At 49.6% G+C, this 26,587-nt stretch overlaps 1 protein-coding gene across 2 annotated transcripts in view; it reads left to right on the plus strand.

The window, feature by feature from the left end:
- Celsr1 (cadherin EGF LAG seven-pass G-type receptor 1) overlaps window positions 1–26,587 on the plus strand; it is a 134,530-nt gene that overhangs the window by 18,200 nt on the left and 89,743 nt on the right. The window lies entirely within an intron of this gene.

The following is a 26,587-nucleotide window of genomic DNA, read 5'->3' on the forward strand; positions in this document are numbered from 1 at the left end:
CAGTCTACAGAGTCACTGTTATTCCAAGCGTGCAATAATGAGTTTTCTTACCGGCTCGTGATGCAGCCAGAGTTTAACCGTAAGCTCTTCGTGCGAGCGAGGTTTGAATGCCCACGCGGCACGTATGCCATGGGTCTGGCCCTTCAGCAGGGTGGAGAATGATACTAATTACAACCGCCCATGGGCAGTATCAAGTTGACCTTGCTTCTCAGATTCCGTGCAGGGGATAGTGTTCACATTCTCCAGCTGGAGCTGGAGGGGTGCTGGCTCACTCTGCTTTGCCCAGGACATGATTTCTGTCGCCATGTTTCATTGGACACCTTGGTGTGGACAAGATCTGTAAGACCTGAGGCCCTAGGTGGCCACCACCACCTGGCTAACCTAGGTTTTAAGTCTCTGTGTATAGTCACGGATGCTTCTGTTGGCTTTCTGCTATCTAGAGAGAGAACTGTTACTCCCGTCAAGGGACTCAATTCTTCTATTCCCTGTCCCTGTGGCGGTGCTGAGTCCCAGATTACTCTCAGGCTTGTTGACCTGAGGGGTGTGATTCGGAGACGTAGCTGTGGAGGTACGCACACCTCAGTTTGGTGTGATTCTGAGACATAGCTGTGAAGGTGCACACATCTCAGTTTGGTGTGATTCTGAGACATAGCTGTGAAGGTGCACAGACCACAGTTTGGTGTGATTCGGAGACGTAGCTGTGGAGGTGCGCAGACCTCAGTTTGGTGTGATTCGGAGACATAGCTGTGGGGTGCACAGACCTCAGTTTGGTGTGATTTGGAGATGTAGCTGTGGAGGTGCACACACCTCAGTTTGGTGTGATTCTGAGACATAGCTGTGAAGGTGCACAGACCACAGTTTGGTGTGATTCGGAGACGTAGCTGTGGAGGTGCGCAAACCTCAGTTTGGTGTGATTCGGAGATGTAGCTATGGAGGTGTGCACACCTCAGTTTGGTGTGATTCGGAGATGTAGCTGTGGAGGTGCACACACCTCAGTTTGGTGTGATTCTGAGACATAGCTGTGAAGATGCACAGACCACAGTTTGGTGTGATTCAGAGATGTAGCTGTGGAGGTGCGCAGACCTCAGTTTGGTGTGATTCTGAGACATAGCTGTGGGGGTACGCACACCTCAGTTTGTGATTCGGAGATGTAGCTGTGGAGGTGCACAGACCTCAGTTTGGTGTGATTCGGAGACGTAGCTGTGGAGCTGCGCAGACCTCAGTTTGGTGTGATTCTGAGACATAGCTGTGGAGGTGCACACACCTCAGTTTGGTGTGATTCGGAGACGTAGCTGTGGAAGTGCGCAGACCTCAGTTTGATGTGATTCTGAGACATAGCTGTGGGGGTGCACAGACCTCAGTTTGGTGTGATTCGGAGACGTAGCTGTGGAGGTACGCACACCTCAGTTTGTGATTCGGAGATGTAGCTGTGGAGGTGCACAGACCTCAGTTTGTGATTCTGAGACGTAGCTGTGGAGGTGCACACACCTCAGTTTGGTGTGATTCGGAGACGTAGCATGGAGGTGCACACACCTCAGTTTGGATGCAGCTTGAGGAGGCCACTCAGCCCCCCCCCCCATTCTTTAAAAGTTTATCTTTTAGCGGGGCAGTGGTGTCACATGCTTTAATCCCAGCACTCGGGAGGCAGAGGGAGGTGGATCTCTGTGAGTTCGAGGCCAGCCTGGTCTACAGAGCGAGTTCCAGGACAGGCACCAGAATTACACAGAGAAACCCTGTCTCGAAAAATCACAAAATAAATAAATACTGTGTTTTTTCATATGTAACACGTGTGTGCAATGCCCACAGAAGCCACATAAGGGACTGGACTGGGGTCTCATGGCTTTAAGGACCCTAGGCCCTGGATGCATTGATATCCCTCCACAAGTTGGCAGAACACAAGGAAAAACTCAGAAGTGGCTGTCTTAACATTTCTGTGGCCATGGCAGAGGATACCCCTGTTCGTGCTGGGCTGGCCAGTAAGTAGAGAGACCAATAACTGTCAGAGAGTAGCTCTTAAGGATGGCACCTGTAGAAGGAGCTGCAGGCTGCGTTCCTGCAGCACGGCTCCCAGCCGCCTGGCTAGCTTATCCCCTGAAATAACTGTATTTATATAAACACTGCTTGGCCCATTTCTATTAATGTGTGTAGCACCACGAGGTCTGCTTACCAGGAAGATTCTAGCCTACGTCCATCCTGGGTCGGAGCTTCATCGCATCTGCCCTGGAGAGCAGCGGCATGGCGTCTGAGCTCACTTCCCTTCTTCCCAGCATTCTGTTCTGTTTACTCCGCCTACCTAATTTTCTGTCCTATCAGGGCCAAAGCAGTTTCTTTATTTAACCAATGACCTTCCTCCATCAGGCACCCGTATTGGTCATGATAGCTCATCCCAGAGCCGCCATACCTAGGATGTCCCCCTGCTGCCTTTGACCCTTCCCACCTGCTCCCAGCCCCTCTCCCCTTAAGGTCATCATACCTGAGGCCTTCTAAGGGGCCCTGTGTAGGCTCTTTAACCTCGAAGGGACCCTAGGCTTCTGATGAGCCAGCTTCCCATGGTTTTCCATGCTGTGGAGCTCAAGTTTAAGGTGCAAGAAAGCTAGCAATAGTGTCGTCAGCCTAGAGGATAGATTTGCTTGTATCATGCTGCTAGGGATGGCCCGGATGGGGCCAGCTGGCTCTTAAGAACCTTCAGGGTGAGTGGGGTGTGGCATGTGTCCTGGGCTGCAGGGAAGCTGGCAAGATGGTCTGTGCCACTCTGCTAAGTGGACTCCAGGGCCTGCAGGTTCATTGGCCACTGCTTTGTCCCGTGAGCTTCAGGAGCCTCCAGCTGGGCTTTTCCTGCCCCTTGTTGCTCTATCCTACTACACTGTACACTCCCACGTGGAAACTTGTCTTGGGGTGCAGCAGGGCAGGTACAGGGTGGAGAGGCCCAGCACGCCCTGTTTGTCATATCTTTCGGGATTTATTACAACCCTGCAAGTTCTTCTTTGGAATACATATAGATAGTTTTGGTCTGCTCTGTTCATAAAGATAAGCACGCTCAGATTAGGAAACTCCACCAGCGTTGGAAAGAGGAAAGCAAGAAGTTCCCCGACCAGACTCCAGGTCCAGAAACGGCTCTTGTGGCGGTCGATCTGTCCTAAGCATCAACTCCCCCGTCTTCATAGACTGCGTGCCTTATATGATGAAGGGGGCCTTTTTGGCTTCTGCTTCTGGGGTGGGTGGTCACTAGGGCGCGTATAATGTTGGTAACTTCTCTGTTGCTTGGAACTCAGCCTTTTCCAGGCCCTGGCAGCAACAGGGGTTGCCATGGTGACGGGCCTCTCTGAGCCCATGGGAGGCACCTTGCAGGGAGAAAGGGAGGGTCCAGGAGGGTGGGCCCTCACATTGAAGAGCTGGTCTTTTGTCCAAGAACAGTGGGGCCCTGAAGGGCCATTTGTATATCAAGCTTGCTTTAATTACCTCCAAGGGGCGGCCCAGGAAAGGAGGGTGTTCCTTCTACCTTTCAGAAATGAGTCTGGTGGGTGCTTTGGGATGTTTGAGCTTGGAGCCCTGGTCTTAAATCACGACCTCATTCTGGAAGTCTTTAATATTAGTTTGTAGTGACTTTAGGGTGCTAGCTGCCGGCCCTCACCCACTGGGCGCAGAGGACAGAGCCAGCCTTCTGTGCCTGTTATCTTCTGTCCCCACCTGCCATGGGAAGGGATATGCCCTCCCACTCTGCCCTCTTCTTCACATGTGCCATGGTCATCAGCGCACTGACTGCTGGATGGGAAGGTGGTTTGCCTTGTGGGGTATGAGCACTCTCAACCTGTGTACCTGAGTGGGTATCTTGCCAGAGGAAGGAGTGTCCTTGGTCCCTTACCAGACTAGTCGTGATGTGTTCAGTAAATGACCTACTGACTGTAGGTCATTGAACCAAGCTCTGCCTTATGGGACGTGCCACGCAGCATCTTCCCCTGTCAGGCCTCTCTTCCCGGATCCCTGAGGGCAATTCGGTTCCCTGTGGGCCCTCAGAACTGCTTCCTTCTCTCTCTCACTCCTCTGTCTGGTCCTGTGGCAGATGTCTCCTTCAATACTATTGATGCCAGCTTGTTCTCTGGGGCAAGTGTCATGGGCAGTGTGGAATGCTGACCATTGTCCCTACCTTGGCCTATGTGTAGGAGATGCCAATGGCCCCTGCTATTTAGCCATGATAACTCAATATACCTTCGTATGTCCCAAAAGGCCCACCTCCTCCCCAACCCCACACTGAGATGTTATCGCAGCACTGAATTGACATTCTGAAACAGAGCCCAGTCTCATGCCCGGCGTAGTCCCTGGCACCTCCAGGGCACCCCAAGACCACTGGAGGTCTAGTACAGATGATCAGTAGTTTGGATTGGGGCTGGGAATAGTCTGGAGTGGTTGGTACCACAAGACCACCAGTGTTGTAACTTGTGGGTCCTGAGCAGAGCGAGGCTGGCTTGGTCTAGCTCCACCTGGCTGTGTGCTTTGAAATATCTGTTCCATTTTCATCCACAGAAGAACGTGATAAGAGCCACCTTGTGGGGGCTGGAGAGATGGCTCAGAGGTTAAGAGCACGAACTGCTCTTCCAGAGGTCCTGAGTTCAATTCCCAGCAACCACATGGTGGCTCACAACCTTCTGTACTGAGATCTGGTGCCCTCTTCTGGCTTGCAGGCATACATGGAGGCTGAACACTGTGTACATAATAAATAAATCTTTTTTTTTTTAAAAAAAAAAAGAGCCGCCTTGTGGGTGCCATAGACACACAGGTTCACTGGAGCCTCCACTGCAGGTCTGCACCCCTACCCCTCTGGCTAGCTTGGGTCTCCATCTGGAACTTGACCGGGGGGGGGGGTGTCTTTGTCTACCTGGGCCTTCCCCCATAGTGGGGTGCTATTGCTTGATTAGAGCTGGGGCAGCAGACATGCAATAGGATGGAAGGCGGTCAATTGTCTGATATTTTGTTTATTGTTTGCTTGCTTGTTTGTATTTTTGAGGCAGTGTTTCTCTGTATAACAGTCTTGATGGTTCTGGAATTCACTCTGTAGACCAGGCTGGCCTCAGACTCATAGAGATCTACCTGCCGCTACCTTCCCTTTAATTCTGCCACCACCGGGCCCCGGGTGTGGTTTTAAGTGAAGTGTAGAAGGACACCAGGGACATGTCCCAGCAGCCTATGAGAGGCCCTGGTGGCAGCCGGAACCTCCTGCTGTTCAGGTGTCTGGTGGGGCTCTGGTTATGGGGCCTTCACTTGGCTTCCCAGAGGACACATTTTTGCACACTGACAGGGAACTGGTGACTGTGGCCTTCTGGGTAGTATAATGGCCTCTAGTCTCTGTGAACTTAAAAGACAATGAAGGAAACATGACTGTGGCTCTTTCCCAGTGTCCTCTGTGGCTTCTTCTTCTCTATGTCCATAGCTTAGAGAAGTCCCAGCTTTGTTTTCATGAGTCTGGAACAAATGCTTCCAGCACACAGGTGGTACAGTGGTCCGTGGCAGCCGAGTGCCCTCAGCCTGCAGCCTGTTCTCTGCCAGGCTGTTAACCTTCCCTGGAGACCCGTGACACCCATTTCTACTCCTCTCAACTGCTCTGCTTCCCTAGGGGAACAGAACCCTGAGTCAGTTTCAGAAGTTAAATGTGGGATGGTCTAGAAGCATCCTCCTTCAGATGTGGTATTAGCAGTAAATGGGTGGGGAGCTATGGCAAGTGCCTGGCGGTGCCAGGGAAGGGCACAAAAGGAGAGACCTAGGGGCTTGTTAGGTGGGACACTAGGTGGTCCCTGTCATGCTTCCACTTGGGGTCTGAACCAAGAATGTGGTTAAGGGAGTGGATCTGAAAAGTCAAGGGAATAAAGAAAGGGAGGAGAAGGGAGGGGACTCTCGGTGCGGCAGTTCAGGGGCCAAGCCAGCGTCATGCTTGGAGGCACCATGTCGGATGCCTGCCAGAGCTGCCCAGAACCCAACAGTCAACAATGATGGGTTCCAGGGGAGGGCAAGGATGGGTAGAATAGTGGTTCTTGCTTAGATCTTGCAAAGATCTTGTTAATTCAGAAACCAAGGCCACCCTGCAGGCATCCGAAGGACTACAGTCGCACAGAAGGAAACTCAAGTGTTTCTGGGCATCCTCACACTTTACTAGACACCGTCAGTCTGATGGTGGAAGTTTCCTCCCAGGACTCATCACGTGGAGGAAGCAGCAAGGCAGCTCTTACAAGTTGTTCTCTGCCCCCCCCCCCACAATACTGTGGCATGCATGTGTGCATTTGCATGTGCACACACACACACACACATACACAAACATATAAATAAAACTTTAACAAGCATGGCATGGGCTTTCTATCTTAGTGCCCTAACACAGCCTGGCTCCACTCCCGGGCACAGGGGTATGATGCGAGCCTCAGCCAGCGCCCTCCTGTACGCTGGCTTCCACATAGCAGTTTAGTGAACACACTTGTGGTGTGGGCACATGTGTAACCTCAGAGGCCATTCTGAATTACAGATCCCCAGAAGGGAAATAGTGGACGAGGTTTTGAACACTTCGAAATGAGGATGCATTTCTAGTGGCCTTGGGAACATTTGCGTGGTTGGTTCAGAGCCAGCAGCACGTGGAACCCTCCAGATCTCCTTCACCAGAGAGGAGAGGCTCCCTTGTCTTTTTCAGCCCTTTGGGATAAGTGTCCTCCCGGTCTGATTTGCATGTCTCTCTTGAGAGGCCGTAAACAGCTTTTATTGGCTCTCACCCTCTTAACACTGCTGTGAATTGCCTGTCTCTTTTCAGCCAGGCTCTTATCTTTTATTAGTTTACATTTCTCTTTGTAAGGGTTTTTTTTTTTTTTTTTTTTTTTTTTTTTTTTTTTGTAACCACAGAGTTTTCCTTTAAGTAGACTATCTCTTTTGCCGTGTAAATCTAATGCGGACTTTACTACTGGAGATTTGTCTTTTCCATCTCTGTCTCTTCAGCTCTGGGGGATCCACACCCTCCATCGGCACCTGCCCTCGTGTGCATATAACTCTCCATACACATCCTTAAAAATAAAATAACAAATCTAAGTTAAAAAAGAAAGAAGGAAGGAAAGAAGGAAGGATGGACGGACAGCAGAAGCGTACTCTGCAGTGACTCTCATCCTGCAAACTGTGTGGCTTCTGCCAAGAAAGGGAAAGCTGGAAGCAAGGCCGAATCTCCAGCTCCAGCTCCCAGTCCTCAAAGGCTGCACAGACAGTGAAAGTGTCTGTAACTTGACACCCCTGACAGGTTGGATTCCTGAGTGCCTGCTGTTCCCAGGGAGGCTGGAGGCAGGCTAGCAGCCTGCCAGTTCTTAGATCCCATTTCCCTCTCATGGTATTGCTACCCTGAGACAGTTTCATGCAAAGCCACCAGAAGAACCCCTCCTTATGGCTGCACGACCGTGACTGAGGCTCTGGAGGGGCAGAACTGAGGGCAGGCAGCACTTAAGAAGTGAGACTCCCCACGACAGTCTTGGAGATGCTGACCGTGCAGTAGGACTCAAGTCCCCGGTAGGGACCTTCTCCTCAGATGTAGCTGCACATCTCTAAAGAGACTGAGGTTCCCTTATCTAAAGTGTTTCTGATTTCAGAGTTCTCCAGATTTGAGAGCATTTGCACAGTTGACATCTCAGCATTCGAAATCCAAACTCCTTCACAATCTATGGGAGTACTGACATTCACAATCTGAAACTTTGCGGGGGAAACTACCTTCCCATGCTCAGGCTTTAGAACATTCTGGACTTTGATGTTTGGATTATGAGTAATAATAATAACACTAACTGCTCTTCCAGAGGACCCAGCTTCAGTTCCCAGCACCCACATGGCAGCTCACAGCTGTCTGTAACTCCAGCTCCAGGGGATCTAACACCCTCACATGAATGCAGATAAAATAAAATTAAATAAATTAAAAAGAATCTAATGGCCTTCCTCCACTCCTTCAGAATAAAGGAGTCATGAATTCCCCTGACCACAGATCCCCTTCTCTTCAAGCCCAGGACAGTTAGGAGTAGGAATGGGTCAGGGAATGTAAACTTCTTCCCAAGGACTTACTCTGTGAATTGGGAAAGATCTCATCAGTGATTTCTCCTCTGAGATGCTCAAATGTCAAAAGAGGTGATGTGATTTAAACTAATATGAAACTTATTTAAAATAATATTAAAACTAATGGTTGGGGCTGGAGAGATGGTTCAGCAGGTAAGAATAGTGACTGCTCTTCCAGAGAATCCAGGTTCTGTTCCAAGAGCCCACATGATGACACAGACATGCATGAAGGCAAGACGCCCATATACATAAAATAAAATACATCAAAAAAAATCAACCCCAAACTAACATTTGTCAGGTGTGGTGGCTCACACCTTTGATCCACCCTTTAAGAGGGGCAGTTCAGGGCCAGTCAGGGCTACATATGACCATTTCTCACGGAAAAAGAAAAAAAATCAAAATAAACAAAAAGCTAGCATTTTTAGGCCAGCCATTTGGCTCAACAGGTAAAGGCACTTGCTACCAAGCCTGGCAACATGAGTTTGGTTCCTAGGGCTCGCGTGGTGGAAGGAAAAAACTGATTCCTGCAAGCTGTCTCCTGACCTCCATATATATGCAGTGGTACACACATACACACACACACACACACACACACACACACACACACACACACACACAGGATAGATGGACAGATGGACTGACGGACGGACTGACGGACTAGTGGATGGGTGGACGGATGGATGGATGGACTGGTGGATGGATGGACTGGTGGATGGGTGGATGGATGGATGGATGGGTGGGTGGGTGGGTGGACGGACAGACGGACAGACGGACGGACGGACTGATGGATGGATGGATAGATGGGTGGATGGACTGGTGGATGGATGGATGGATAGATGGGTGGATGGACTGGTGGATGGATGGATGGACAGACAGACGGACGGATGGATGGATGGAAACTAACATATCATTTCCACCACTGGAGGATCTTAAACAGTTTGACTGGAACTATGCTGCATGTAGACCAACCGGCCAATTCTCAGCACCTGCTGGCCAGCATAATTTGGTGCCCACAGGGCTGGTTCGCCTAGAGAATGTGTGTACAGTAGGTAGTTGAGGAAATGGCCAGCCACGGGCCACCAGGCTGGTTTCTGTTGGAGAGACCCAAGCTGCAGAGCTGTGGTGACTCTGAGCTGCAGCTGAAGGGAGACCAGAGCTGTTGTAAAGCACACTGCAGAAAAATGGCGTCCGACAGAGGCCTGCTGAGTCATTGTTGTAAATTCTCCAGAAGATCAAAAAAGCACAGGTGTGGGCCCGCACTGGCCTCTGTTCTTTTGTGACAAGTTATGGGTGTCATTTACGCCCCCTTTAGAAGCTCCGGGAGCCCCTGTCATTTCGCCACTGGCCTTTGTGCTGGCTCCCATTCAGAACGCGGGTCATCTGAATGAGCACAAGAGGCGCTGTCATTGTCCCTGTGGTTACCCATCAACCATTTATCGCCTTCACCCGGCTGCCTGTTTCCAAGGTTACCGCCTCTGCTGTCAATGGAATCTGAGGCGGGGGGGGGGGGGGGGGGGGGGGGCAGGGGGGCGTCAGCAGCTACATGTGAAAGGTCATCTAGAGCAGGCGGTGGGGCAGCACTAGGCTTTGCTAGGTCCCTGGCCTGTCAGCCCAGCTTTTCAGAGACCACTCGGGTTGGGAAGGTCCTGTGTGGACTGCTGGGAAAGATCACTGTGCCTTGACTGTGAGCTGGAGGAGAAGGATGTTCAGAGGCCCAGAGTGATTATAAATACTCCTCATGCTGGAGAAGAGGGGGCATAGTTTAGGAAGGGTTTGTTGGTTGGTTGGTTGGTTTGCTTGCTTTAGGGATGTTGTTTTTAGGCAGTAGAGAGGTTTGAAGTCCTATATAGGTTTTAAGTCCTATATGTCTGTCTGAAGGATCCAGAGGGAGTTGGCTAAGCCAGCAGTTGCCAAGACTCTTGGCACCTGGTGCTTGCAGCCTTAGAAGTGATGTCAGGGGATGCTGGGAGTGACCCGGAGTTAGCGGGAGTGGGGTGAGGGTGGGGATGGAGGCTCCCTTGATACTGGACATCAGCAGCCACTGCCAGGCACCTGGCTCAGGGTTGAGGTGGATGGAGGTTTGGGCTGTGTTTTTCCATCTCGTGTGTTTCTTTATATTTTAATCAAGTGATTGTCCTTGGGACGAAGGCCTCTGTCTGTATGCCAAGGTTTCTTGAGGATGCATGTGTAACACTCCGCTTGCTGCTCTGTGGGTACATCATGTTTAGATTTGGATCAAGTCACTGAACTGTCTCCTGAAAACGCTTCGCTGACTAAATCCTTGTTGCTGTCAGCTAAGCGTATCCATGCGTACCCTCTCCAATTTGCTCCTACCTTGTGTGATGCCGAACAGTACCGCGCTTCCCCGCTTGTCTCTGCTTGTCTCAGGTGGGGCTGCTTTCCAGTCCTGTTTCCTCTGAGATCAGCTGGCCTCCAACCTGCCTTGTTTTTCCTTGGTGGTTTGGGTTTCGAGGGTTAACTACTGAGTCGGGGGTGTCACCCTCTCCAGCTCCCTATGTTGGCACCACCCCGACCCCTTCCATTATGGAGTTAACTAGAGAAGTGACAGAAAGTGACACTCCAGATCTGTAAATCCTATGGGAAGCCCCCACTCCCCACCTCTTCCTAAATGCCACTGTTATCACAGACTGCATTCCACAGCCACTGAAGACATCTCATGGAGGTGTTTGTTTCTAGCCCATAGTGCCACGAAGCCTTAGCTGCATTGGGGAGCCCCAGAACACATTTTCCCCAGGCTTGCCGTGCCCCGCTCTGTTTCTCTCAGGCCGGTCCTATGGCTGCTTTCTGATAAGCACTTATAAAGGTCTGCTGGATTCAGAAAGCCACCCCACCTCCCCCACCGGGAACTTCTGGGAGAACAGCTTTGGATTTAGGAATTTCTCTGGGCAGTGTGCTGAAGAGAGAATACCCAGCCCGAGACAGGCCCAGAACTTAAATGAGACTTTGTTTGGAAAAGGGATCTTGGCAGATATCTTTAAGCTGAAGATCTAGAGGGGGACAATCACCCCAGAGTAGGGTGGACCCTAAATCCAGTCCTCTTTGTTTTTGTTTGTTTTTTCGAGATAGGCTTTCTTTGTAGTTTTGGAGCCTGTCCTGGAACTCACTCTGTAGACCAGGCTGGACTCAAGCTCACAGAGATCCGCCTTCCTCTGCCTCTCGAGTGCTGGGATTAAAAGTGTGTGCCACCACTGCCTGGCCCAGTAGCCTCTTAAAGATGAAAAATTAAAAAAGCTCTTTTCTTTTTTAGTTTTTTGTTTTTTTAAATCATGTTTTCCAGCTGCTCTGTTGGGGTTAGAAACCACTCCCACTTCAACTGGTGGTTTTATACTCAGCCTTCCCACCAGGCTCTTATTAATTATGATAATTTCCCAATTGATTTATTCATGGCAGCCACCAAATTGACTCTAAATGATGTAAGTTTTATTCCTTTCCTTTGATTATTTTCTTTTATTTTCTTATTTTGTGGTCAATTGTTTTATTTTTTACCTCTTAGGTCACATACGGCCCACACTCATTTGTTTACAAGCAGGGGTCGGATCCCCTGACAAAAAGTCCAAGAGTCCAGACTTGCTCCCCCTCCCCTGCACCCACTTCCTCTGAGACAGGGTCTCACTATGTAGCTCAGGTTGGCCTAGAACTCCAGACCCTTCTGCCATAGCCTTCCTAGTGCTGGGATCATAGGCATGTGCTGTGAAAGCCTTGGACCGCCAGCCCCCAAATCATGACATGGAAACATTAATTATGAATGCTCGGCCTTAGCTTAGGCTTGTTCTAACTAGCTATTTTTAAATTAACCCATTTCTATTAATCTATGTGCTATCCCAAGGCTCACTTTTTTCACTTCTTCTATATATTGTTCATCCTGCTTTCCTGGTTCCTCTGTGTCTGACTGGCCCCTCTCCTCTCTGCCCGCCAGCCCCACCTATCCCTCCTCTGCTTAGCTAATGGCTATTCACCTTCCCCATCCCCCCACGCAAGACAGAGTTTCTAACAGCCATGATGGTCCTAGGACTTGCTCTGTAGACCAGGCTGGCCTGGAACCCACAGAGATCTGCCTGCCTTTGCTTCCAACTGCTGGGATTAAAGGTGTGCACCGCCACCACCCAGCAGCCATTTAGCTTTTTATTAAAACAATCAGGTACCTTAGGCAGATAAAGTAATACAGCAACACATCTTCACATAGCTAAACAAATGCAGCATAAACAACTGCAACACAGCTTTGCATAATTAAGAAATATTATGCAACACAAACAAATGCAACACAGCTTTATGTAGCTAAACAAATATTCTATTCCACAGCACAGCCCAAGAGCTAACTCCTGCCCAGAGACTCTGCTGACAATAGTTGTCAGGCATGAGTAAGATCATTTCTGATACCTTGTGAAAAATTATTTTCTAGGTCAATATTTTTTTAGTTTACCAGACTTTCTTTTTACTGAAACTCATGTTCACTGTGGTTGTATTGAAGTTGCACCCAATGCAGTAAGACAAGAAAAAAGTAGATGTAACTGTTGGAAAGAGAAACAGGCAATACTCTTTTTCTTTTTTTTTGAGACAGTGTTTCTCATTGTAGCCTTGGCTGTCCTGGAATTTACAAATTAGCCTTGAACTAGATCCACCTGCTTTTGCCTCCCTAGTGCTGGGATTAAAGGCATGCTCCTCTCCATCCCACTAGAATGGACACTACTCTTATTCACAGATGATGTCATGGTTACCATTGGTTGGAGCTGGGCTGGGTGTTTCCATGGTCTTAATATCTTATTCCAGAATAAAAAAAAGGGCACATACAGAGTGTAGAGCTTTGAGACTTCTAGGAAGCCCCAGTGAGTGAAGTCCCGAGAGAATGTGTGCTGTTGACGTGGGCACAATCCTGTGAAAGACCCCATAGCCTTAGACCCATGCTCTGGCCCTTGTGTGGATGTCCACTGTGTGTGTGGAAAGTGTCCTCCATCTCTTTATCCCCCGCCCCCAGATGTGATCCAGTTGTGTAGGTAACTCCTGCATCCCCATCTGTCTGTCTGCTTTACCTCCCTGCTCAACTCTTTATAGGGAACACCCTGAGCTTCTTGGTCGCTGCCAGTTTTCATCAGAGCCCAGTCCACCCGATGCCATTTTCTCTGTGTACGGTTGTCTGTTTTCATTCCCATGCCTGCTCAGGTCAGCTCCCTGGAGCCATGCAAGAACTCGGCAGAGAATCCTTTACAAGGAAAGCAGTGGTAGGTACAGGTCAGAAATCCACTTTCAAGATTGCAGTAGCCTGCACGATTGATTACTGGGTTATTGCCTGGGGCTTCTTCCTATGGAAAGTTTGCTTAACAGGAATATAGTGTGGGTGGTTATCTACTTGATTGACAGACTAAGTCTCCCATGGCCCTTCCCATTATATATCTGAGTTTAAACCTGCACACCCAGTCATGTGCAGCCATAGGATGGTAAATAAGAGATTCTCTCTACAAGTTCACTTGGAGGACACAGTTTGCCTGATTGTGTCTCATCCCAAACCAGTGTAAGCCAGATCAGCCTTCTAAGTCTAATTCCAGAGGTAAGCTGAGTAAGATAGGATAGAATCCAAGTGGGATGGTCCTTAAGGGGAGAAGAACTTACTCCACTGTTCGGAGTGGAGTGTGCTGTGTATGCATAGTGCATGCAGGTGAGGGGCTTGGGTTGCCAAGTGCGTTATTACAAGAGCCGTGTGTGAATAACCGGAAGCAAGCAGAGTCTGCAATTCTCCAGGCTTGACTGCCTCCGCTACATATAAAGATAATCCCAATGAATAAACAGATATCCAATGCAATAATAATTGTGTGATGCAGGCTCGCAGGATGCTTAGCTAGTTTCTAAAATGAGTTGTGGGGCCTGTAGAGACGGCTTGATGGGTAGGAGCATGCTCTGCTCTTGAAGAGGACCTACATTTGTCAGCTTCTAGGTCAGGTGGCTCACAACTCCCTGTCACTCAAGCTCCAGGGGGATCACAACCCTCTGGCCTCTGAGGGCATTTTACCCTTGGGCATAGACATATACACATAATTAAAAGTAATAAAATAAATCTTAAAGTTTTTTTTCCTAAATGGAAAATGAAATAATTTATAGTCACACACAAGATCAAATGTCTAAGAGTAAATCTAGTAAAAGATTTGTCAAAAGGTAATAATAAACGTTACCAAGAGAGTCAAGACAGCCAGAATTAAGTGGGGGTTTTGCCACAATCCTGCATTAGAAGATGCAGTCATGGAAAGATGTCATCTCTCCCCAGTGCAGTGCTAATCAAAACCCACAGCTTTTTAAGAGGGAATTGAACAAATTGACAAAGTGATTCTGAAATCCATCTATGTTAATAGAATTGGCTGGCATCAGGCAGGGCAACCATGTGGGAATGTGAATGCATGGTTGGCTGGATGTAACACTTGTTATGCAAACATTGCAGGTGCCAGAGAGATGGCTCTGGCAGTTAAGAGCACTCACTGCTCTTCCAGAGGACCTGAGTTCTGTTCCCAGCACCCACATGGAGCCCCACAGCCATCTGTAACTCCAGTTGGGCAGTGGTGACACACACTTTTAATCCTAACACTCTGGAGGCAGAAACAGGTGGACATCTGTGATTCGAGGCCAGCCTGGTCTACAGAGCTAGTTCTAGGACAGCCAGGGCTACACAGAGAAATCTTGTCTTAAAAGCAAACAAACAAACAAAAGGAAAGAAAAGAAAACTATTGTGCTCATGAGAGAGGCCAAGGGTGGTTAGAGAGGAGTGGGATGGAAAAAAGACTCAGAGGCAGGCTCAGCATAGTTAATGTAACAAAGTAACAAAGTAACGTAAGAAGTAACAAAGGGAAACTCACTCTCCAGACTGGTTCAACCCTCATACAAGTGGGTTCCGAGTCTGCTTCTTTCTTTCCCAACTAGCTTCATTATGAATATTCTCTTTTGGTGTTTTCCTTCCTTTTCAGTTTACTTACCTTCTTGTCACTGAATCTAACCTATTCCTAAATTCTCCTGTTGAGTTCTCAATTTTGCTTCTTGTGTTATTCAGTTCAAGTTTTCCTTTTGGTGTGTTTCTGATCTGTTTTCTTTCTCTGAGATTCGCAGTCCCGCCTTTTCCTCCCTTGAACTTGTAGACATGAGCATTCTTAGGGCCATGCTTTGACTCTGCTGTGGTCCATTCCAGTTGTCCCAGTGTGCCTGTTGGTTGTCATTTGGATCGTTTTGTCTGGTTGTGTGCCTGGTAAATTTTGTTTCCTTATTTTTATTCTTTGTGTGGGATCCTGTGAGTTCATGCCTGTGAAGGCCACATAGTGATCTTGGTTGTCTTCCCAAATTGTCCTTCACCCTGCTTTTTAGATAGGGTCTCTCACTGAGCCTGGAGCTCACAGACTTAGCAGGACTCGCTGGCTAGGAAGCTCCAGGGATCCTCTGGCTCCATATCCCTACTGCTGGGATTATGGGATTATGGATGTGCATTGCCAGACCAGGCTTTTTAAAAGTGGGTTTAGGGATTTGAACTCAGGTCCTCATGATTGCATGACAATCATTTACTGACTGAGCCATTTCTCCAGCTCCCCTGGCTGTTTTCTATGTATTATTGTGTTTTTATATATTGTGGTGATCATATGGGGCCCAGGATGCTGTTGTACCAGGTATTGTAGTGAGTCAGGGTCATTGACATCTGTAGGAACTGACTACTTGCCATGGTTACATCTTTTTTCAAGTATTTTCTTTATTTGCATTTTATATGCCTTGGTGTTGTTAATGCGTGCATGTCTGTATGAGGGCATCAGATTCCCTGGAACAGGAGTTACAGACAGCTGTGAGCTGCCTTGTGGGTGCTGGGAATTGAACCCAGGTCCTCTGGAAGAGCAGCCAGCTCTCTTAACTGTTGAACCATCTCTCCAGCCTTACTTTCTGTCATCTTGAGGTAGACCTAGATACATCTGGCAAGAGGGAATCTTGGTTAAGGAACTAACACCAGATTGGTCTGTGGGGTGTTTTTTGTTTTGTTTTGTGGGTTTGTTTTTTTTTTTTTTCTGATTGATATGGGAGGACCCAGCCCTTGGCATGCAGTACTGTCTCTGGGCAAGTGTCCTGGCATATATAAGAAAGGTAGCAGGCTGGGTACAGTGATGTATACCTTTAATTCCAGCACTTGGGAGGCAGAGGCAGGCGGACCTCTGTGAGTTAAGGCCAGCCTGGTCTAGTGAGTTCCAGGACAATCAGCTACATCGTGAGACCCTGTCAAGAATGGCGGGGGGGGGGGGGAGATCAGTAGTGGTGGCACACACCTTTAATCCCAGCACTTGGGAGGAAGGGGCAGAGGCAGACAGATCTCTGTGAGTTCAAGGCCAACCTGGTCTACAGAGCTCGTTCTAGGACAGGTTCCAAAGTTACACAGATAAATCTGTCTTGGAAAACCAAAAAGAAAATTAGAAAAGACAAAAGAAAGGAAGGAAGGGGGGGGGGGAGAAAAGGGGGGGGTAGGGAGTTGAGCTGGAGCCTGGGAGCATGAGAGTAAGAAGTGTTCCTCTGAGGTCGCTCCCTGCGCTCCTGACTTGGTTTCCCTTGATGGTGCACTGTGTCCTCCTATAAGCCAATGAAACTCTTTCTTCCTTGAGCTGCTTTTGGTCAGTGTATCTCATAGCAACTGAAAGCAAACGAGCGCTCTGCTATTCCTAGCAACAACCACCAAATATAAGTTCCAGCCTGGCTGGAGAGATGGCTCAGCAGTTAAGAGGACCTGCTGCTCTTCTAGAGGCCTCGGGTTCCATTTCCAGCAACCACACGGCAGCTCACAACTGTCTGTAGCTCTAGGATGCAACACCCTCACACAGACATATATGTAGACAAAACACCAATGCACATAAAATATAAATAATTAAGTAGATAAATAAATAAAAAAATAAGGTCTAGCCTGGACTCAGGATGCTTTTTAGTGCATGGTGCTAAGTGTATATTCTTCTGTAGGTGACTGCCATCATGAAAGTCCCCCTACCTCCTCGCTTTCCTCACAAACCATACTGGAGGTCAGTGGCAGATGTAACCATTATCAGCCATGGCTTCCACAGAAATGTGGTCTGATTTCTAGAAACTTCCAACCTGCTTTTGAACAGAGACTTCCTATAGGCGTGTTCTGAGGACAGGAATGCAGTAGACTTATTGAATTGCTCGCACGGACAGCCCAAGCCAGTGGGAAGGTCAGGGCCCTGGGTGCTTCCTCCAGCTCCTTGAGGCTTATCTGCTGCTGCAGTTGTGTGGGGATTACTGGGAGTTTCAGAGCCTCAGCACGGCACAGGCTCAGGAAACTGAGCTAGTCGCTGGGCTGTGACCCCCTCGCTTATTTTTAACAGGCACGGGTTAAGGGTGCTGAGATCCAAAGAGTCAAAATTACTACACTTGTTTTGCCATGTCTCAGAGCAAGAGCTGTGTCGCTGCTAAAAGATGCCTGGGCACTCACCATGGGGCACAAGGCACCAGGGGAGGAGCTGTCTCCTCTGCCTCAGGTTGCTATGGCAGCAAGCATGGCATGACCGCTTTGCCTAGCGCTCTCATGACTTGACTGCTGGGCTGAAATGTCCTGTGTTGAGATTAGTAACTAATTATCCTTCTGCCTGGAAGGCCGTAGGGTAGACTGGCTGCCTCAGGCACACCCTGTGCTCAAGCAGATCTAGATCTCTCCTGCAGCGTCCCCAGGTGTCATCTTACTGAAAGGATGAAAGAACTCCATACCAGAGTATTCTAGAGTGGTCTCCAAGGTGAAGCCCTCCTCCTGGCTGGAGCCTGAGGTCTCCCTGACACATCAGGGGCAGGCTCAGTAACTGGGGCTGTGCCTACCACCTCCTCTTCTTCCTCATAACCGAGACAGGCTAGAAAAGAGAAGAGCATGGTCTCCTCACAGAGCACAACCCTTACTGAGACTGGCAGATGCTGTACCCACAGTAAAGTCTCTGGTGGTAATTACTTTTAAAGGTTCATATACCTGGAAGCTCATGCCAGGAGATGACTCCTGTCCCTGTGACCAGTTTGTCATACTGTCCCTGAACAGGTATTGGTAGCCTGCAGACTGTTTATCTGGAGGAGGCTCAGCACTTTCCACAGTAAGCATAGGAAGAGAATGAGGCTGATACCCAGTGACCTTGCCTGCGAGTCTCGACCCCAGTGGCAAACCTCTGTCTCCAAAAATATTTACATTATGATTCATAACAGTAGCCAAATTACAGTTATGAAGTAGTAATGAAAATAATTTTATAGTTGGGGGTCACCCAACCTGAGGAATTGTATTAAACACTCACAGTATCCGAAAGGTTGAGAACCACCGGGTTTAGACTCTGTGATGGTCAGGTTTTGTCAACTTGACACAAACTAGGGTCACCTGGGAAACCTCAGCTGAAGAATTAACTGCATTAAATTGCACGAGGGCCTGTCTGTGAGGCATTTTCTCAATTGCTAGTTGATGTGGGAGGACCCAGGAGGGCCCAGCCCACTGAGGGTAGTGGCAGCCCTGAGCAGGTGGGCCTGGGCTCTAGAAGAAAGCAGGCCGAGCAAGCCTGGGGGAGGAAGCCAGTAAGAAGCACTCCTCCGTAGTCTCTGCTTGAGTCTCACGCTCTTTTAAAATCCTGCTTGAGTTCCTGTCCTGACGTCCTCTGATGATGGACTGTGCCTTCGGAGTGGCCATGTAAGTCAGATAATGCCTTTTCTCTTCCATATTGTTGTTGATGAGCAACGAAAAGCAAAGACAGAGTCTCTAGGTCTGGGAATTGAATCCACGGCCTTGTGCATGCTGGGCAAACACTGTACCCATGAGCTGCTCCCAGCTCTGGACTTTGTTTCCCACCCAGAGAAATGTTGGATGTTTTTGGGGTCCTCCTTGTCTGCTTTTAAATCCTTTGTTCTAGGACCAGGCACCCCTTTCTCATCTAGATAAAGATGTACTCAGTGGGAACAGCACAGGCTGTTGCTCTAAAACAAAGGGCCAAGTCTCTAGGGAAAATGGTGGGTGGTTTTTGTCCATGGTGAGAGTAAAGGCAAACAGACCTGAGGGAAGCTGGCCTGTGCTGCCGAGGTAAAGCCACACAGGTTTCTCTCTTTATTCTTGATGTCAATACCACCCAGGTGCAGCCGAGACCAAGCGTGGCTGACAGTTTCAAAGGCTCGTTTTCTAAGGAGGTTGTAACTTGTGTTTAGAAACAGGATTGGTAAGTGAACATGGGAAGCTGCTTTATTCTTGGGACTGCTAGGAGGGAGACCAGAGGCCTCCTCTGTCTGGAGCCAGGGAGCATCCTGAGGTAGAAACTCGACTCTGGTCAGCTGGTCATAGCATCCTCACTGTTCACGGCCTCCCTTCTGCCTCCAAGGTGTCCACACCACTGCCTTGACAACTTGTCCCCGTGTGTGTTTTAACTTGGTGTTGGCCGCCCATTGCAGGATGCCTGTCAGGAAAGGGGAAGCCCAGAGAGCCTCTTTACTTGCAAATATTAAAAGTAGAGAGACTTTATTTCTTTTCCTTTTTGGACAGCTTACAAGAGATTAAAATACGTGTTTTTTTGACTAGGTATCTGAAGCATTCTGGTATTTTAAATTTACTTTCAATTAGCATGCAAAGTGTGACAAGTCTTCTTATGGCACGTTGATACCCACTCTGTGTGTGTGTCGGTTGATTCAGACCTACTGTGTGTGTGTTGGTTTAGACCTTCTGTGTATGTGTTGTGTATGTGTGTTGGTTGATTCAGACCTACTGTGTGTGCGTGTCGGTTTTTTTCAGACCTACTGTGTGTGTGTTGGTTGGTTTAGACCTTCTGTGTATGTGTTGTGTGTGTGTGTTGGTTGATTCAGACCTACTGTGTGTGTGTGTTGGTTGATTCAGACCTACTGTGTGTGTGTGTGTTGGTTGATTCAGGCCTATTGTGTGTGTGTTGTGTGTGTCCTTCCTCTTTCCCTGCCCACTGCCCCCTTCTGCTTGTACCTTTTCACCCCAACTATCCGTTTTCCATTTTTCCATTTTTGCTTGTCTGTTATCCTCCACCTCCCCCTGTTCTGTAAAGCTTCTTTCCCCCTCTATGGTTTCCTTTTTACTGTATGGCCTGTATCTGTACTCAGCTTTACATAAACACATTCAAAAATTAGAAGCTAGGATCCACATATGAAAGAGAATTGCAGTATGTGTCATTTAATATAATTTCCAGACCCACCCATTTTCCTGAAAAAAAAAATCATGATCTCTTTTTTCTTTATGGCTGAATAAATTTCTGTTGTGTGTAACTGCCACATTTTCATGATCTAGTCATCTGATGATGGGCATCGAGGCTGGTTCCATGTCTTTCTGTAGTGGTTTTTTAAGTGGGAGTGATTTTGTTGCCAAGAGATAATTGCCAGTGGCTAGAGACATCCTTACTGCCATTGTGGGGAGGGTATATTAGCTGGCATTTCATGTGTGAAAGCGTGGGACACAGCTCAGCGTCCTGTGACGCACAGGACAGACACATGCATGAAGGGGTTGGCCCTTCTGAAATGTCCGTGGTTCTGAGGCTAGGAAGATGCTGGGATTGTTGTGTTGCTGGGGCGTGTGGCCCCTGACTGCAGAGCTGGTGAGCGAGTGTGTATCCTGACTGGAAGGCCAGTGAACTCACTGAGGGATAAAAATTCTCTGTGTGCAGCAGGCAGTGCCTTTGGTAAGTGTTGCAGAGGACCCGGGGCCCTGGCATGTGAGACAATGGACAAGTCGCATGACCTTCTGACCCTCTGGGGCCTAGACTGTGACCAAAGGGAATTGAAGCCTGTGGCAGGAGGGTCAGGGCACAGTTCCTAGAGCAGGTGGCTGGCTGTCCCTGAAGCAGCAGTGACACCAGAAGGCAGTTGCCCTAGCTGCTGGAGGCAAGTTTGTATGGCTCTGAAAAGTGCAAAAAGTGTAATATAATCATGCAGTTTTGTACTGGAGTACACAAGTGTACACACGTGGCCATTTTTTTTTTTTTTGGTCTTCCATAACACAGAACATTGTGTACAGCCCCTGTTGGGCAGGAGGCCCTGGGTGGTGCTCCCAGACCCCTGTTCCCTGCAATCTGACTCATGCCCTTCCTGTGACCCCAGGGATCTCTCTGTGCTCCATCTTGTCAGATCTAGGTGAGGCACAGAACCCCGGGGAGTCAAGGCCTATGTTGGTTAGGTTTCTTTTCCTTTCCTTTCTTTTCTTTTCTTTTCTTTTCCAACTTGACACAGACTAGCGTCATTAGGGAAGAGAGAAAACCTCAGTTGAGAAATATTTCCATCAGATCGGGCCTGTAGGCAAGTGTGGGGTATTTTCATGGTTCATGACTGACGTGGGAGGGCCCAGCCCACTATGGGCCATGCCACCTTGAGCAAGTGTCAGGTGGTATAAAATGCAAGCTGAGTGAACCTTGGAGAACGAGCCGATAAGCGCCATTTCTCTATGGCCTCTGCTTAGGGTCCTCACTGATGGGCTGTGACCTAGGAAGTGTAAGCCACATAGACCCTTTCCTCTCCGTGTTGCTTCTGGTGCTGGTCTTTACACAGCAATAGAAATCTAGACTAGTACCTCTGGCTAGAGACGAAGGCCTCGAAACCCACTCTGAGGGGCCATACTAGGGGCTCCTGTACCTCTTGTCAGGGTCTCGCACGGGATGCTTACTTGATTTGTAGCCCTGTGTGCTGGGTATTGCAGAGGGAGGCAATTCAGGTGTTGGGACAGGGCTAATTTCTACATGAGCTGAGCTGGGCAGCACTTGGGGTCATAAAAGTTCACAGTTCTTGCAACGTGGAGGACAGAGGAAGGGATGAAGTGGGTTTCCTGGCAGAGTCAAGATGGCCCCAGTGTTGGCCCTGTCTCATCTGGAAGTCGTGTACAGCCATGGGCTCCCCCGTACTCCTTGAGTACCCAGGAATTGGAAGGTGCCCTTGCTCAAGTCTGAGCGCTCAAGTCTTACCCTCTGGCTTATTAGCAAAGGCTTGGCAGTGCTAAGTTCCACCTGCAACAGAGGGTGGGAAAGTCTCGCTTGAGTTAATAGGTAAACAGACTGTGGTCAGCAGGCATGGTGCCCCTCATGCCGCTGAGCTGGGAAGAAACAGTCTCAAGGTAATTACTGGCCAACTTATTTGGCTGTGAAGATCGGAGGGGCTGGGGACAGCAGCAATATGCTGGTTTAAGGTACAGAGCCGTAAAAATGCACTGAGTTAGCCCCAAGATGGCACAAACTGAGGGCTCACTTTGGAAGAACGAAGGTACTGGCACTGCCCTTATAACCAGTGTTTATAACCAGCGGTGAAGTGGCCGGCCTGGCTGTGGGCGCTGTGGCCTGACTAACCTACCCCTTCTTGCCTCTTGGCCCTGAGGGATGCTTGCGAAAGGGATGTTGTGAAAAAAATATGGCTTCTGGAAGGTTTGCAGAATGGAGCTGGGATGGGATGTTTGTTTCCTTCTGTGACCCATGGCCAGTCCCATGTGGCATTGCCTGGCTTCTCAGGCCTGGGCAGAATCCTGACTCAGGTGTGAATGATTCAAGCCACCTTCCATGAAACTGTCTGCAGGCGTTCATTTCACTGGCACCTGGGCCTGTGGGTGGGCAATGTACCTGGTGCTCTCCAAGTCGGAATGCACGGACTTCTGAGTGGGACTGTCATCCTCACCTTGTCCCCATGTCCCTGAACGGCAGAGGAGTGAAGGCATAGGTTTGCTGTGTATTTCTGGGTACCATCTAGAAGACATAGGGTGTGTTGTCACTATTTCCTGCTATTGTCATGGACTTCCAGTCCCATCATTGCCTGCTGTTGGTTTTCACCTTCACGCAGCTGCTGCCCCTCCACCCCCACCCCGTGCCCTTTCATGCAAGTAAAGGAAAAGGAAAACCAAGAGCAGGCATCATCCGTACCCCCCACAGGCACACTGGGTATCCTCCCCCACACCGCACCAGCTTCACTAGCCTCCCCCACCTCCCACAAGCCTACAGCTCTTCTCACTCATTCCTCCCCCCTCCCCCGTGGGCACTTCCTACCAGGTAACCCCATGGCTCATCTGCCCCCAGCCGGATGAGGCCATCTTGAGGGCACCCATGTTAGGCTTCCTCTTGGCACCCTGACACCTCACCTGGCACACACGGCGCTGCAGGTATTTGTTGAATTAATGAGTGACGACATTTTTAATTAGAGTTCCTTTGAGTTTAGGTGGCTGATTAGAATCTTTAAGCACTTTCTGCCAGGTAGTTTTTAATTGTGAATGTTTGTATCTGTAGTCAGCTGCGGTAATTATGGAGCGAATTTAACCTACCGTATTTCAAGACCCTGTGGGGCGGGGCGGGGGGGGGGGGATTCTGAGAGGGAAATCCAATTTGTTTCTGCTAAATCTTCTTTAACCTCTTAGTAAGAAGGTGTTGGATATTAATCTCTTCCATCTGTTCAAACTCAGGCTGCAGGTGCTGCTGGAGGGATTTGCAGCTGATGACGCCTTTGGGCCCCTTGGGCTATGGTGTGAGTTGAGTGTGTGGCTGGATGTGAAGGCTAGAGGCCATGTGCACAAGAGGTTCACCAATGGAGGGTACAGTCGGAGGGACCTCCTCCCAGAGCCTGATGGTACAGGGGGAGGGGCAGGGGAAGACCTGTCAGACCTCCTGGAGCAGAAGCAGGCAGATAAGGATGAGAGGGCTGAGGCCTCTTAGAGACCTTCTCCGCCACAGACTGCCTTCTGGTATGCGACCGGAGATAGTGTTAGAGTCCTGGAGCAATTAGGAGGTGGCCGCAGAATGCCTCCCAAGCTTGTTAATGTCATAGCAAAACAAAACAAGCCAAGATGCTGCCCAGAGTTGGCTCTCAGAAGCAGCAGATGGCCCCCTCTGTCCCATCCTGCCTGCTTCCCACCTCGAAGGTTGGTGCCAAAGCCCTGAGCAGCCCATAGCTGAGATCACAGAGGGGGCCTAGGGCAGTGCTGCCTGTACCAGCCCACGTGAGTGAACGTGGGAGAAGAGCCTTGGTGTCTGTCTTTGAGCCATCTCTGCAGCAGGAGCAGTGGAGAGGCACTCAGTTAGGGTGAGCTGTGGAAGGGGACACCCCGGCTTGCACTTACGCCATCGCTGCAATGCTCCCTCCACTCCTCAGTTCCCGCTAATGAGCTGGGTGAAGCTGCTGAGTGGTGTGGGCACTGTGCCAGCCGCCAGCCCACACAGGGGGGTCCAAGTCCATGCTTGGATCTTTGCGCTGGCTGACCTCAAAACAGGCCCATCTCATTAGTTTCATGAGGAAGGAGCCGGGTGGCAACAAAGACCAGAGAGAGAACCCAGAAACCCCTGTGACATGGAGCTTGTCCACAGGCAGGGCCAGGCTGAGGTGGGAAAGGGCTTTTGTTCCCATCTTTGAATACGGGAGACTAATTCCACCATCTGGAGGAGGAGAAAGAGGCCTGGAAGACGTACATTAAAATACTCAGCCATAGAAAGCCGGTCATGCCTCCCTAAAAACATAGTATGTTAGAACGCGCGTTTTCCCTTTCGCTTGAAGAGCCCCATTCACCGGGGTGGGGGTGGGGCACCGTCTGCAGTTAACAGTCTGAAACTCCTTGTGTACCACACTCTTCGAATGCCACGCTGAATCGGTCTTTTGAAACTTAGGCCTGGAATTTTGTTAACAAATATTTAACTAGGGGGAGAAAAAAAAACCTGCAGTAGCAGGTTGTGAGTCGGACTCTGGGGCCAGCCTTTAATCCGTTCCCCAGAAGACAAGTCCACATGGGCCCCTGCTTCACCTGATTGAAGGAGGCTGTTTCTGGGAGTCATGGAGGTGACTCCCATGCCCTCAGTGATGGAGGAGGCTGTGTGGGTGTTTGGTCCCCTAGCATCTGTGGGGACCCACACCTGCATCTCTCCTGCATCTCTCGCAGCCATGGCAACTTGGGTACAGCAGTGAAAGAGTAGGCTGAGGCTTTCAGGTGTGTCCTGGGCTGTTGGCCCTGACTTGAGGGGGCTGACTTGTGGGGCTGGGGAGTTAGGACCTAAAATGGACTCTCGGGGGGTATTTGCAATTCAAAACAGAGCTCAGTGAAATTATTCTGGAAGTCACTTGAAGGGTCCCTGAATGGCCAAGAGCTTGGGGCCAGAAGGGATGGCGGCTCCCTGAGCTCCCTGTTCCATCCTTGTAGGATAATGGGGCCTGCCGTGGCCAGGCAGAGCTCCTGGGACTGAGTCTCTCCTCCACAGGACTTATGGGCTGAGTGGTCTAGGCTGCTGGGGTGTGTACAGCTGTGGTTGTTAGGCTGCTGGGGTGGGTACAGCTGTGGTTGTTAGGCTGCTGGGGTGTGTACAGCTGTGGTTGTTAGGCTGCTGGGGTGTGTACAGCTGTGGTTGTTAGGCTGCTGGGGTGTGTACAGCTGTGGTTGTTAGGCTGCTGGGGTGTGTACAGCTGTGGTTGTTAGGCTGCTGGGGTGTGTACAGCTGTGGTTGTTAGGCTGCTGGGGTGGGTACAGCTGTGGTTGTTAGGCTGCTGGGGTGTGTACAGCTGTGGTTGTTAGGCTGCTGGGGTGGGTACAGCTGTGGTTGTTAGGCTGCTGGGGTGGGTACAGCTGTGATTGTTAGCACACCATCCTCACCTTTATACCTGGCTCCTGGCAACTTCCTCTTGCCTCTTCCTTTGGTCTTCTGGGATGAGGGGTGTGGGCAGTGCCCCTGTAGGTGGGTCTAGGAATCAGGATGCCCCATGTGGATGTAACTGCTGGCTGTCCTCACTAGCTGTGGCACCTGATGCTGTGGGTACTAGTCACCTTGGTCGTTGCTCCTTTGCTTGTAGATAGGTACAAGGTTGGTAGGGTAGAGCCTGCAGCTTCCTGCACTTGCCATAGCTGTACATTTAGGATGATTTTGTTCTCTAGAAAATGTTAAAGACAGCCAAAGAGTCCCCTGGAGCTGGGCGGCGATGGCCAACGCCTTTCATCCCAGCACCTGGGAGGCAGAGGGAGTAGGATCTCTGAGTTTGAGGCCAGCCTGGTCTGCAGAGGGAGTTCCAGGACAGCCAGAGCTACACAAAGAAATCCTCAAAAAAACCAAATAACAAAGTAAAGCAAATAAAACAAAGCAAAAAGCTGCCTGGAGCCTGGCAGGCCTCCCTGTACTCTGCACATGACAAGAGTATTTGTGACAGCTGTGTTGCCCAAGCTCGGTCCCTGAGTCTTCCTGTGTCCCATGTCTTCATCCTCAAGGTAGCACTTGCTCTATGCACTTCACTGTGCTGTTGGGGGATCCAGTAGAGTCACAGAAACATGAAAGTCCTCATGAGACAGCAGAAAGACCAAGCTGCTAGGTTTGACTGATGGGGAAGCTGAGCCAAGACGAGATTCGTTAGCTCGCCTGAGATCCTGGAGGAAGTGGGTGTGCAGTGGGATTGCGAGCTGAGATCCCTTAGGCAGCTGTTGAACACCTCATGGTTGTCCTGGGCATCCCTCATCCCTGGGTGATGGATAGCATGGCTTTTTTTCCCCTCTCCATCCCCATTCTCTCCTCTGGGCAGCTGGTGACATTTTACAACTTGCCTGCCTTGG

Source organism: Microtus oregoni, unplaced genomic scaffold, assembly GCF_018167655.1.
Source record: "Microtus oregoni isolate MIOR12 unplaced genomic scaffold, Mior012 000022F_ref0000154, whole genome shotgun sequence".
NCBI lineage: Eukaryota > Metazoa > Chordata > Mammalia > Rodentia > Cricetidae > Microtus > Microtus oregoni.